The following is a 14,245-nucleotide window of genomic DNA, read 5'->3' on the forward strand; positions in this document are numbered from 1 at the left end:
TCTTGGCATATTATTTATTTTCAAACTTTGCTCCAGCTCCTTTTTCTTGTTCAGCCTCATCTTTCTCTTCTTTGCTTTCTTTTTATTCGTTTTGTTGGAATGTGTGTTCAGTGCTGGCCCTACACAGAGGGTCACGTAGCACCTTACAGGGGTCAAAGGTTGAAAAGGTGGAACGTGATACTGAAGTTACAAAATATTTTCAGGCAAAAGAAGGAAGATTAGGATACAGAAGTGGTGGCGGGATAGGTGGACAGACAGAGCTATGGGTGGGGAAAAAGTTATGTTTTGAGGATCCTTCTGAAAGTGCTAATGGAGGGTGCAGTGCGGATGTGAAGAGGTATGTTCCAGGCTCTGGGTGCTCACTGAGTAAATGCCTGTTTTTGTGTGCATGTTACTTTGCATAATGGAATGTGTAGTAGACGCTGGCTAGTTTGTCTGGTGTTTGTGTGAATAATTTGAGTTTGTCGTGAAAGTAAGATGGAGTTTTGAGATGGATGGCTTTCAAAACAATGCAGAGACCTTTCAAAATAATTTTCTCTGGGGTGTGGGTAGCCAGTGGAGCTAGGCGAGAGCTGAGTTGATGTGTAAATGTTTGGGGAGGTGGAGGATAAATATGGCTGCTGTGTTTTCTATGGTTTGCAGGGGGGGCAAGGGTGCTATTGAGGAGTCCAATGAGGAGAGCATTCTGGTAGTCCAGCTTGGAGAGAACCAGTGCTTGGACAACAGTGAAGAAGTCATCAGACGGAAGGATGTGTCTGTTCTTTCGACGGAGGAGTATTTGTAGCTTGCATATTTTAAGGACAGCAGCTATGTGGTGTGAGAATGAAAGGTGGGTGTTGACAGTGAAGCCAACAGCTTTGACTGGCATGGAGAGGAATATGTATGGGTTGTCTGTGGTGAGTTCTTTGATCCATGGGTGTGTTTAGGTTTGTGTCTGTAGCGGGACAGGTGAGGAGGTATTTAATTTTGGAAGGGTTGAGCTCGAGGAAGTGGGTGGCCATGCAAGTGGTGATGACGGAGAGGCAACCTTTGAGTGTGTGGAGTTGTGAGGGGGGCCGAGATTTGGACAAATATTTACATGTTGTCTGCATAACGGTGGAAATGGACTTTGTGTTTTTGAGGGTCCATTCAAGGGATTCAACATACAGGTTTAAGAGGAGTGGAGATAGGGAGGAGACTTGCATATGCCGTACTTGACCAGGGTGGGTCTGATCGAAAATTGGGCAGAGTGAAAATGTGTCCTGTCAGTAAGGATAGAGGCGAGCAAGTTGAGGATGGCACCTGAGAATTTTATCCATGGGTTAGAATGTTGAGTAGAATGGTGACCTCAATGGTGCCGACGGATGGAGCAAGGTCGAGGAGTACAAGTAGTGCTGTGTAATGTTGTAGAGGTCATCTAGGATGTGAAGTGTAGGCGTCTTGGTGCGGTGTCCAGGTTGAAAGCCTGATTGGATGGGGTGTTGAGTAGGTTGTTTATGGTGATGTGTTGTTGCAGTTGGTTAGTGACAAAGCGTTCCGCGATTCGGGTGAGGTATGGCGGGATAGTGATAGGGCAGTCATTTTCAGGGAGCATGGGACTCAAGAGGTTTGCTTTTAGATGGGGTTGGATTTGTCCAGTTTTGAGTGCAGAGGGGATCGTACCACGTGAGAGACAGGAGTTGATGATATTGAGCCAGTGGTGAGCGAAGGTGGTGATGCAATTGGATGCGGCTAGAGGCGGGCACGCATCATCTAATCAGATATGAACCAGGTCGGGCCTTGATATCTGAAGCTCAAGGACTGGTTAAAATCACACAGGCAAAAAAAGCAAATGGACTTGGTCGTTCCTTTGCTACGAAAGCGGCAACTAAAAGAAATGAACTCCTCAGCTCCCTAAGATCCAACTACCCGAAATTCAGGAAGAAACTGAAAACTCTTTTGTTTAAATAAAAGACTAGTCCATTGCGAAAATGAAAATGAATCAGACGTCCCGTACCTTTTGCTGTCTGTTTGTGTCTCCATGTTTGCGCCCTGATGCCTGCAGGCTTCGTCGCGTTTAAACAAATAAATACATTTTAAAAACAATTATAAATCATCTAAGAAATGGGCAGGTTTTCCTGTGGCAATAAGAATGATGAGGGTGCCTGCCTCAATGGGGTGGAAGGTGTCCCATGTGTGGGTATTTTTGTGGGGTGGGAGGGGGCGAGCGGAGGAGAGCGCTTGCTTGATGTGTATTTTGGAGTTGAAGTAGTCCATGAGGGAGTTGCACACTGCAGTGGGTGGTGGTATGGAAGGTGTGGATGACAGTCTAGAGAGGAATTTGACAATGTTGAATAGCCTTGGTGTACGATTAGTGGCGGGTTCTTTCTCCATCCCTTTCATTGTTTGCTGTAATTAATGCATTTGTTACGCTCTTCCTCTCAACTGCACACCCTTCCTTTATACTTTTCCACAGTTTTGCCTCTCTTTATCGCTCCAGCCCTTTTGTTTATTTTGTTTTCCGTTTCCCATTCTCTTTGCACAGTCTTTCTTATTTCTCACCATTTCCTTTATTTCCCTGTTTCTTTTAACATTCTTTTTTCTTGTCTTACTCGTTGGTGTGACTCTTTCTTTCTCAGATGGGATGTCACAAATCACGCTTTACTGAAAATGTCACCAGGGACGCTAATGACAATTGGCCATTGTGTTAAGTGTTGTGACACATATTGTACTCGAACCTCTTCTTTGCCCACACAACGTGTAGTGTGCATGTGCCGGAGGCCTCCAGGTACTAAGTGTGACTAACGTCAGCCCTTCCCGCCGCTGCTCGGACGCCCTGTTAGCCTCACTTATCTCGGCTTGAGGTGGACGAACTTTAAAGTGCTTGACTCAAACCATGGCAACCATCTTAATATAATGAATTCAGTCAATTTGCATCAGTGAAGCTCCAAGGAGCTAACCAGAGAGGGTATTCGTACCAGAGGAACACTAGGAACCAAAAGCGGCCCTGGAAATGTTTTTCAAAGGTAGCCCCTCATTACACCGTACGGGCAAGCCTAAACCCTCTAAGTAGGATTGGGTGAGTTTTCCCAACATAACATTTGGAAAAAATGTGTCAAAATTATGCATTTTAAAGTACATTTTTCTCTAAGTAGGGATTCAAAAGTAGTTAAACGTAACAAAAAGCTGAAAATTTAATTGGTTCAAGGTGTGAGGAATTCCATACTGGAAGCTTAATAAAACATTATTTACTTTAAAAGGATGTAGTAGATGAATAGTGTAGGAAGAAAGATGATGGTGAGCGTGGGTAAGAGAAAGAGAAACAGAAATCTAAGGGGGGTCACACAATATAGGTCCAGGCTGCAGAGGCCCACCGGGAAATCTCCAGAGTTCCCTGTAGGCCAGTCCACCCCAGGCCAGGCTGCAGAGGTCCACCGGGAAATCTCCAGAGTTCCCTGTAGGCCAGTCCACCCCAGGCCAGGCTGCAGAGGTCCACCGGGAAATCTCCAGAGTGCCCTTTAGGGCAGTCCACCCCAGGCCAGGCTGCAGAGGCCCACCGGGAAATCTCCAGAGTTCCCTGTAGGCCAGTCCACCCCAGGCCAGGCTGCAGAGGCCCACCGGGAAATCTCCAGCGTGCCCTTTAGGGCAGTCCACCCCATGCCAGGCTGCAGAGGCCCACCGGGAAATCTCCAGAGTGCCCTTTAGGGCAGTCCACCCCAGGCCAGGCTGCAGAGGTCCACCGGGAAATCTCCAGAGTTCCCTGTAGGCCAGTCCACCCCAGGCCAGGCTGCAGAGGTCCACCGGGAAATCTCCAGACTTCCCTGTAGGCCAGTCCACCCCAGGCCAGGCTGCAGAGGTCCACCGGGAAATCTCCAGAGTTCCCTAAAGGCCAGTCCACCCCAGGCCAGGCTGCAGAGGCCCACCGGGAAATCTCCAGAGTTCCCTGTAGGCCAGTCCACCCCAGGCCAGGCTGCAGAGGTCCACCGGGAAATCTCCAGAGTTCCCTGTAGGCCAGTACACCCCAGGCCAGGCTGCAGAGGCCCACCGGGAAATCTCCAGAGTTCCCTGTAGGACAGTCCACCCCAGGCCAGGCTGCAGAGGCCCACCGGGAAATCTCCAGAGTTCCCTGTAGGACAGTCCACCCCAGGCCAGGCTGCAGAGGTCCACCGGGAAATCTCCAGAGTTCCCTGTAGGCCAGTCCACCCCAGGCCAGGCTGCAGAGGCCCACCGGGAAATCTCCAGAGTTCCCTGTAGGACAGTCCACCCCAGGCCAGGCTGCAGAGGTCCACCGGGAAATCTCCAGAGTGCCCTTTAGGGCAGTCCACCACTGAATTGAACAAGCAGCAAAACACTCAATCTGCCTCAGTTGCAGTCCAAATAATTTCTTACCTTCTTGATATGGATTTAGTTGTATGAATCTATTTGATTTTGAATAAACACATACAATTAAATAAAACAAAATTTAATTTGGGACGGTTTGAAGGTTTCTCATCACCACTTTTGCTCAGATGTAAAGGTGTCCATCCCACAGTTGGTATTAGTATATCTGTTCGAATATATTTGGTCGAATGATACATTTGACCGAATTTGGCCTGTACCATTCGACTGAATATATTCGAACAAATTGGCTAATACACACCGAACATGTGGAGTAATGGTTGCAGGGGTGTTCCCCGCTTCCTCAATATTAGAGGTGGGGGACAAACAAAATAAATAAATAAAATTAAAAGGGAGCCTGCGGCGTCGGGTCCGACCCGTGTTAGAGGGATGGATCTCACGCTGCAGCGTTGAAGTGGACCAGATGGTGAGCGAGTAAGTAGGGAACGGGGCGGGGCTGGGACGTGGTGTTTGATCATTTGAGAATTGATCGCATGCGGACTGTTTTTTTCCCGAACATTTTGCCGCGATCAATTCCATATGATCAAAGCCCTCTAAACCCCCACAGTTGCATAGAGAAATCAGCGTGACGTCAGCACTGGGCAAATCATGACACCACAAGGGCCTCTGAATGCCGTGTGATGTGGCAGTGCCACTGTGGGGGGTGTGGAGTGAACAATACTATGCAGCAGGCACAACTGTGCCGCAAGGGAGTGAGATGGAGGCAGTGCCCTGTATGCAGCATGAATAGGTGCACAGCACTACATATAATCAACACAAGGGGATAATCACAGCAATTATGCACAAGGTGGTTTATCTATTCATGGGGGCTTCTCGGGTTCATTCAGCCCTGTCTCTTACCAGCAGCCTGACGGGCCGCCCTATCCAGGAAGCTGGCCTTTGGCAGAGGCTGCTGGCGACTTCACTGAGAGGACTGTGGGCGGAGACAATAGAGTCTGCAAAATGCTGCCCATGTTTGACCACGACTCCACCATGTGCAATGCTCCTGGGAGCAGAGAAGGATGCACACTGTGCAATGCTCCCTGTGAGCAGAGAAGGATGCACACTGTGGCAGTGCACAGTGTGCAATGCTCCCTGTGAGCAGAGGAGGATGCACACTGTGCAATGCTCCCTGTGAGCAGGGGAAGGATGCACACTGTGCAATGCTCGAGCAGAGAAGGATGCATACTGTGCAATGCTCCCTGTGAGCAGAGAAGGATGCACACTGTGCAACGCTCCATGTGAGCAGAGAAGGATGCACACTGTGCAATGCTCCCTGTGAGCAGAGAAGGATGCACACTGTGCAATGGCTTCTGTGGGAGAGCACAGATGTATCCTTTGCAATGCTCCCTGGGTGCAGAGAAGGGGGCCTACTGTGCAGTGAGCAGAGGGGGGTGCATGCCGTGCAGTCCTCTCTGGGGGCAGAGAAGGATGCATACTGTGCAATGCTCCCTGTGAGCAGAGATGGATATATGATGTGCAGTGAGCAGAGAGTGGGGTGCATGCAGTGCAGTCCTCTCTGGGAGCAGAGAAGGATGCATACTGTGCAATGCTCCCTGTGAGCAGAGATGGATATATGCTGTGCAATGTTCCCTGGGAGCAATGAAGGATGCATACAGTGCAATGCTCCCTGTCAGCAGGGAAGGATTCGTGCAGAGCAATCGTCTCTGGGAGCAGAGAAGGATGCATACTGGGCAATGCGCCCTGGGAGCAGAAAAGGATGCATACTGGGCAATGCTCCCTGTGATTAGAGATGGATATATGCTGTGCAATATTCCCTCGGAGCAATGAAGGATGCATACAGTGCAATGCTCCCTGTCAGCAGGGAAGGATTCGTGCAGAGCAATCGTCTCTGGGAGCAGAGAAGGATGCATACTGGGCAATGCTCCCTGGGACCAGAGAAGGATGAATACTAGGCAATGCTCCCTGGGAGCAGAGAAGGATGCATAATGTGCAATGAGCAGAGACGAGTGCATACATTCCAATGCTCCCTGTGAGCAGATAACGATACATGAAGTGAAATCCTCTCTGGGAGCAGAGAAGGATGCACACCGGGCAATGCTCCCTGGGACTGGGAGCAGAGAAGGATGCATACCGGGCAATGCTCCCTGTGAGCAGAGATGGATATATGCTGTGCAATGTTCCCTGGGAGCAATGAAGGATGCATACAGTGCAATGCTCCCTGTCAGCAGGGAAGGATACATGCAGTGCAATCGTCTATGGGAGCAGAGAAGGATGCATACTGGGCAATGTGCCCTGGGAGCAGAGATGGATATATGTTGTGCAATGCTCCGTGGGAGCAGAGACAGATGCCTGCAGTGCAATCCTCTCTGGGAGCTGCATACTGGGCAATGCTCCCTGTGAGCAGATAAGAATATATGCTGTGCAAGGCTCCCTGGGAACAGAGAGCGATACATACTGGGCAATGCTCCCTGGGTGTAGAAAAGGATGCATACTGGGCAATGCTAACTGTGAGCAGAGAAGGATACATACCGGGCAATGCTCCCTGGGAGAAGAGAAGGATGCATAACAGGCAATGCCCCCTGTGAGCAGAGATGGATATAGCCTGTGCAATGCTCCTTGCGAGTAGAGAAGGATGAATGCAATGCTCCCTGGGAACAGAGAAGGATGCATACTGGGCAGGCAGTGCTCCATGTGAGCAGAGATTGATATATGCTGTGCAGTGCTCCCTGGGAGCAGAGATGGGTGCTTACAGGGCAATGTTCCCTGTGAGTAGAGAAGGATGCACACTGTTTAACGGTTCCTGTGGGAGGAGCCAGCTGTAAACTGTGCAGTGTTGACTGGTAGCAGGGGAGGTTGCATACTGTGCAGTGAGCAGAGAGGAGTGCATTCAGTGTAAAGTTCACTGTGATGAAGGACAGTTGTATCCTGAGCAATGCTCCCTGCCAGAAGAGACGGGTGCATGCTGTGCAACGCTCCATGTGAACAGAGAAGTATATATGCAGTGCAATGCTCTCTTTGAGCAGAGAAGGATGCATATTGGGCAATTCTCCCTGGGAGCAAGAAGGATGCATGCTGTGCAATGCCACCTGGGAGCAGGGAAGGATATATGCTGTACAATTCCCCCTGTGAGCAGAGAAGGATATATGCTGTGCACTCCTCTCTGGGAGCAGAGAAGGACGCATGCTGTGCAATGCCCCCTGGAAGCAGATATTAATTTATTCTGTGCAATGCTCTCTGTGAGCGGCGAAGAATATATGCTGTGCAATGCTCCCTGGGAGCAGAGAAGAATGCATACTGTGCAATGCCCCCTGTGATCAGAGGATGGACACTTTGAAATGCTCCTTGTGAGTGTAGAAGGATGCATACTGTGAAATTCTCCCTGAGAGCACAGAAGAATATATGCTGTGCAATGCTCCCTGGGAGCGGAGAGGGGTGCATACTGTGCAATACTCCTTGGGCGCACAAAAGTATAGATGATGTGCAATGCTCCATGTGAGCAGAGAAGGATGCATACTGTGCAATACTCCTTGCGCGCACAAAAGTATAGATGATGTGCAACGCATCTTGTGAGCAGCGAAGGATATATAGTGTGCAATGATCTCTGGGAGCAGAGAAGGATGCCTACTGTGCATTGCTCCCTGCGATCAGAGGATGCACCCTGTGCAATGCTCCTTGTGAGTAGAGAAGGGTGCATCCTGCACAGTGCTGCTTGCGAGTAGAAAAGCTGCATCCTGTGCCTTCATGCTTCCGAGATTATACTCTTGCATCCTGTGCAATTCTGCCTGTGATTGCATCCGTTGTATCCTGTACATTGATGCATATGGGGGATTAGGCTTCATCCTGTGCAATACTGTCTCTGACCAGTGAGCAATCCACTCTGCACGCACCTGCCTGTTAGTGGAGAATCCTATTTCCGTTGCATTGCTGCCAAATAGTTGAGAACACTGCGTGCTGTGCAACAATACGAGCGAGAGGAAAAGGACGGGTCCTGTATAATACAGTGTGCAAGTTCGGGGGTGGGTGACAGGAAGCAGTAAAGCAGGGCCTCATGTGAGGGTAGTGCAAATCCGTCTTCATCAGAGGACTGATAACCGATGTATATAGACATGTATTATAGCCTTACATAATGCGGATCAGTCTTTATTATGGGATAATGACGCACCTCCAAGTCATTCAGAGTTTGGGAGGGGCATTACCCCAGTGATAATGCCCCCACCTGAGGTCCATAAGGCCATTAGCACTTAGTGGTGATAACAACATAGATTTTGGAACTGGTGTTTGGAAGTAAAACCTGTTAATAGTGAGGAAAGTAAATAAACAAAACATAACTTGTCAGTACATTAAATGGATTTTATGTTGTAGTATTTAAGGGTGTTTGTATTTACAGAGTAAGCATTTTAATTGAACCTTGGTTGAACTGGAAGTGTTTAAAAATGAGCATGAATTGGATGCAATGTAAAAGTAAACAGTTTCTCTGTACGTGAAATTTGATGTTCTCTCATATGTTTAGGTGACGAGAATAAAATATGCTGGCAGATATTATGGGTCTTGTTGAATGGGAAATTGCATTGCTGTTACTTAAATGTAGAGACATGCTGCCTTTTGTTTCCCGGTCTGCTTTTGAAAGCAGAATGTTTGGAATGTAGCCAATGCCAGTAGTTAATGACTGAATGTTGAGCATTATGATTGGCATAGAGGAGGTCAATAATGATTTTCATGTTCTAATACTATTTACAACCTTCTAATGAATGATCACATTGGAAAATCTGTCAGATACACATTCCTATGTGCACAGATCTCATGAAAACACTTTTTTCGCACTTCATTTGTTGTGACGAATCAACGTCTGTGGCAACAGTGGTCCAGGGATGAATATCGGTTTCTAAACCATCAATCAGACCCACACCTCTACTACACCAGAAGGGATCCAAACAGATTGGAATACAAGTGAATTATAAGACCTCCTTGTCCAATCTTGGTAACGTGGATGGAACCGCAGGCTTATCTCTGCAAGGTCGTGGATCATTGGTTAGTTGAAATATAGCAAAAATACAATTATTGGCCAATGATAAAAAGGACTGTCTAATCATGTTTGAATACAAATATCTACTTTATTATTACTACAACAGACAGTTCTTGCATACTACAAATACGACCCACCCTGTAAAGGAACACAGAGAACAGACAGTTTCACAAAGGAAAAGGATGCACTCTGGATACTGACAGGAAGGTAGTTGGTAAAGTAATCAGTCTTACTGTACAAGGTTATTTGGCTGCAGAACCATGGGGGCAGAGGGTCGTAACTGTCTCTAGGGGCCTTTGTAGAAGGACCATGGGGGCAGAACCCCAATGTACCTGGTGCTGAAGAGGTTTTTGTGCTTGACAGCATCAAGGCAATTCGAGAGCACTTTGAGACAGAGTTAGTGACAGGAGACCACTGCGGTTACCATGCGGCAGGCAGTTCGGCAAGCAAGGCTGGACGGATGTCGGCAGACTGTCCGGCATGTTGACTCGGGGCCAAGACTCACTGTCTCTGTGCTGGTTGGCAGACCTGGAATGCTTGTCGAGACATCTTGGATGGCTCTTGTGACTGCGGCATGACAGCAATCAGCAGTGCAGCCGGATGCGGTTCGAGGACTCGACTGTCTCAGAAATGTCCTTAAAAGGTGGACGCTGGATGATACTTGTGTGGCACTACTCTAGCGTCTTTGCAGGGCTTATATCATCCTTTCAAGACGGATGGCCCAAAGCTCAGGAGAGTGTTTGCAGGCAACGGCGTTGTCCTTAGTTCAGATACTCTCCAGCACTTACCACCTAGGAAGTTTGCTGGCAGAACCTAGCAGGGCACACTTTGTGCTGGCTGGGTATCGGTTCTGGAGCTGCTGAATGGGTCCTCACAGTCTGGTATCTCCCTCTGTTCCCTGGACGATGTTTAGGGGAGGGATCTTGCTTCCCACTTGGAACACCTGGCCTTCCTTCACCAGCAGAAGATGTAAGGTCGACTGTACCTTCAGCCCTGGTCCAAATTAATCCTTCTTCTTACTCCTTTCGAAGTCGTCGGACGATCTGCTAAGTGAAGGGTTCAGCCCTCATTTAAAGCCAAATTGGCCCCAGTGGTTGGTTCAGGCTAAGCTCACTTTAATGAACCAATCTTGGTTCCCCACCAACAATCTTCTGTTATGTATGAGGTCAGGACCGGAGTGCTCTGCAACAGGACAGACAAGGGGTGAAAACACATACCTAAGTACCACCCATATTCCTGTCAGTTGTAGATCAAAGTGTCTATCTGGTTAACTGGGCCCTCGCTGACTTTTGATTAAAGCACAGGTTTCCCTTGAAGTTTGTGGCGAGACCAGACTTCTTGTCTCCCCCAAATTACATACTTCTCCACTCTGAAAGGTGTCTGCTCTGTAGGGATACCTGCGGTAACTGCTGGACCCAGACAGGCCATCCACTGCCTTTCATACAGAGAGGTGGGAACTATCTTCAGGTTGATACATTGCATACCAAAGGGGCGTTATACCTGCTTTTCCTGTTGTCTATCCGGCAATCAAGCCCCGTCAGGCTTGCCTCAATTATCTTGTTACTATGCACTACCACCAGCCAGAGTAGACAAAAGGAATGCAGATCCTCGGAGCCTTTGACATTTACATTAGGTTGCTCGTGGCTGTAGGAAGGGTTGCCTTCCCCCTTCTTGGAATGCTTTTATGTACCCATGGCCGTCACATTTGTGCTGAATATGACAGGGGAAGAGAGCGCTTGTAGGCTGTGTCTTCCTGGAGTACACATGATTATGTGTTTTGGGCGGGAAGCAGATGAAATGGGTGTGCAATGGGCGCACACATTTCTCAGAGGCTGGTCTTCCATCATTCATTCTCATTATTACAAAATAAAAAAAGCCCAGGTGAGCTCACTCTCCCCGTGCGGTCAATTCCTCATATGGGTTTCTCTATCTAATATAAAGCGCAAACTTATTTGGAGTTCACTATACAACGAAAGCACATTCCACCCATAGTGTATCCATAAGGCAGGGAACTTAATAGGAAGAGCATCCCCTTGGGGATCCCAAAACACACAAGTTGTGAAGGGCTTCTTTTACCATATTCCCTTGTTTGTAGACCTGTGGCTATCTCAAAGAGCATGATGTAAGGAATGGCCCAATCAACTACCCTTTATATTGCATTCTTAGGATTTTAATTTCTATAGTTTGTGCTCCGACTTCCATGAATGTTGATCTATTTAGAGGACACACCTCTTCTGGTAGGGTTGTTTGATCTGTAAACCAGTGAGACAACTTGGAGATTGGCCACTCGTCATTGTGGTGTACAAACCAGAGCATGTTTGGAGCCATCACCAAGCTTTGTCTATCGGGTTCCTGGTAGAGTCGCATTGGGGTTGTATCAAATCTTAAACCGTTGAGCCGAGTAGTCTTTGATTTTATTTTATTATTGTTTATTTTATTGGACATTTGTATGGTGCCTATACACTAGTGTTTCCAGGCGCCACAAGACAAGAAGGGGCGGGGTCATGGGATATGAGTAAAAAAACAGCAACAAGAAAAAGAGACGGTTAAATTGGCCTTGTGACAATCCTACTGTGCAAGTGCTTGAGGAAAAGTGCCAGCGGCTGGAGTAGAGGGAGATGTTCAAAAGTAGAGGGAGCCCACGGTGGGAGGGAAAGTGTAGTACAGGCCAAAGCGGCAAATAATAGGGGCAAGAGGGGCAGGGGAAGCTAAGTACAGTGGGCACGCGGACTGGGTAGGGATAGTATGGGAAAGGGATCCCAAGGGCAAGTGCTGGCGAAAGATGCTGGGAAGGACTTGTAGGGGGGTGGTCGGTCCCTGTCTGACTCAGAAAGGGATGTCCAGTTCCAAGTCATGATATGTAATTCCAGGCTCGGTAGACTGAACTATGACAGTGCTATGTTTAAAAAGCTAAGCTCAGGAGGCATAAATATTCTTGCATGATTTTGACGGCATCTTTCAGTTCAATGCAATCCGTTAACCATTGCTTCGGCAATACAGCCTTTTGATTCCTTCAGTGATGTATCCGCCAAACCTTAAAATGGACCCATGAATACTTCACCCTTGCCAACATTTTACCTTTTTTAAAAGATCCTCACAGACATAAGACAAACCCTTCTCTTTCCCTTACAATGGATGTTCTATTTTACTGCCCAAATCCTACCCGCTCTAAACTCATTCAATCTGCAATACTAATTACATAAAGTAATAAGTCAGGGTTTGACCCAAATAACAGGACTCTGCTTCGAGGATGGGGCACCTTGTTTAGGGGTCTTATGTATTTTTTTTTCACCCAATCTGTGCTGGTTGGGACTGCAGGTGTGGCTGCATAACTGTAAGGTTATGCTGGGGGTACTAGGAAGAAATCCACTTGCTTGAAAAATGTTCCTGTGATCCAAGGAGTGCGCTCTTTGGATGTATATCGATCCCTGGAATTGATTACTGATCACTCGTGTGGGGTGATCGTGTAGGTTGGGTATTAATGAGTTGCCACTCTGAACGCAGCGGTGTGCCTTCTTAGCTATGCCTTTATTCCTTTGAACGGGCATCAAGGGCATAAATTGATGATCAATTGTTTTCCAATGTTATCATTTTTATTAACAAGCAGGCAGTGCAAGCATCCGTGGCGACAGACGCCGGAGTCATTCTCCATAAGCTGCAATCATGCAGATCTGTGATTGGTCGAGGGGCGCTGTTGGTAGGCAGGCGCAGGGCACAGTAATAGTCAGTGTGGGTGTCACTATTGAACCGAGAACAACAGCTCTGTTGGATGGCGAGCGCGACTGAGTCACACCGCTCAACTTGTGCAGCTGGAAAAATCAATTTTTTCAGATACTTCCCGGACAAGCAAACCTCTCTGCTCCCAGTGCGTACGTGATTCGGCGCATTACAAAAACTTCAAAACAGCATAAAAGGGCTGTGCAACCAAGAGACTTGTGTTCCATGGGGTTTCCGCTGAAGAGAGAGGCTTTAAAATAAGTATCTTCGGTGTAGAGGGCTTGCGTGTGCCAGATCATGTGTAGGTAACCTGTCTCCCCGCCAGTGTTTTGCCCTTCAAATCCTATCATTCTCAGGCGGCATAGTCTGTGATAAGGGATCATGGGAGTTGTAGCCCAAAAACAACTGGGGCGCGACAAGTCGAGTTTGCCTGTGCTAAAAGTTAAGCCTTTAGGAGCTCCCTTCAACCCAGCCTACTAATCTCCAGCCATGTTGTCATGCCACTCTACGGATGCGCTCTTTTCCACGCTGCCTCCCGCCCTATGGGTTGCCTTATCTTCTACATGTACCCATTGTCTGTGTGCAGTGCCTGTCGAACGCCCGTTGAAATAATTGCACCTTGCGGCACCGCTTGAGTCTGGCAAGTTTCGTTAATAAGACATGTGTGCTCCTATGCGAGACAAGCATTGCAATTTGTCGTAGCGGGAGCCATGACGTTGGGTGGAACTTAGAAATGTTTTATTTTGTTTTGTGCTGCATGGATAGGGAGGAGGGATGTTTCCTCTACTTTTCAGAGTGAGATCACACGTCTTTTGTATTTTGTTTACATAACCATGTATCCTTATTTAAAATGAAGTGTCGGAGTGGGCGGAGCCTACAATGATTCCTTATCAGAATTCAGGACAAAGATACTCGTCCTTAGATGTGAAGGTGTTAAGCAGTGGACGCTTTGATGGGTCTGTCCAAAATGTCCATTCCTAGTGGAACAAGTTGTTTGATCCTTCCAGAATTTCTCCTTGCTCCAGTGGAGGTGATCCCTCTTAGGACGTGCTTTTTCTGTCATTCTCAAACCTCGCCGCCTTCCTCTTCCTGGCTGCAGTGAACTTCGACTCCGAACTCCATTTTCTCCTTCGCCAACCTGAGGACTGCCCTTTTCCTTTGTTTTGGTGTTGCCTGTAGTGCCAGCATGCTTCCTCCTCCCGGCTG

The 14,245-nt window shown here is 47.9% G+C and overlaps 1 protein-coding gene across 2 annotated transcripts in view; it reads left to right on the forward strand.

Moving 5' to 3' along the window:
* The window catches only part of GRM4 (glutamate metabotropic receptor 4), a 1,444,124-nt gene that overhangs the window by 1,226,710 nt on the left and 203,169 nt on the right, over positions 1–14,245 (forward strand). The window lies entirely within an intron of this gene.

This window comes from Ambystoma mexicanum, chromosome 13 (assembly GCF_040938575.1).
Source record: "Ambystoma mexicanum isolate Mex_15411 chromosome 13, UKY_AmexF1_1, whole genome shotgun sequence".
NCBI classification, from domain to species: domain Eukaryota; kingdom Metazoa; phylum Chordata; class Amphibia; order Caudata; family Ambystomatidae; genus Ambystoma; species Ambystoma mexicanum.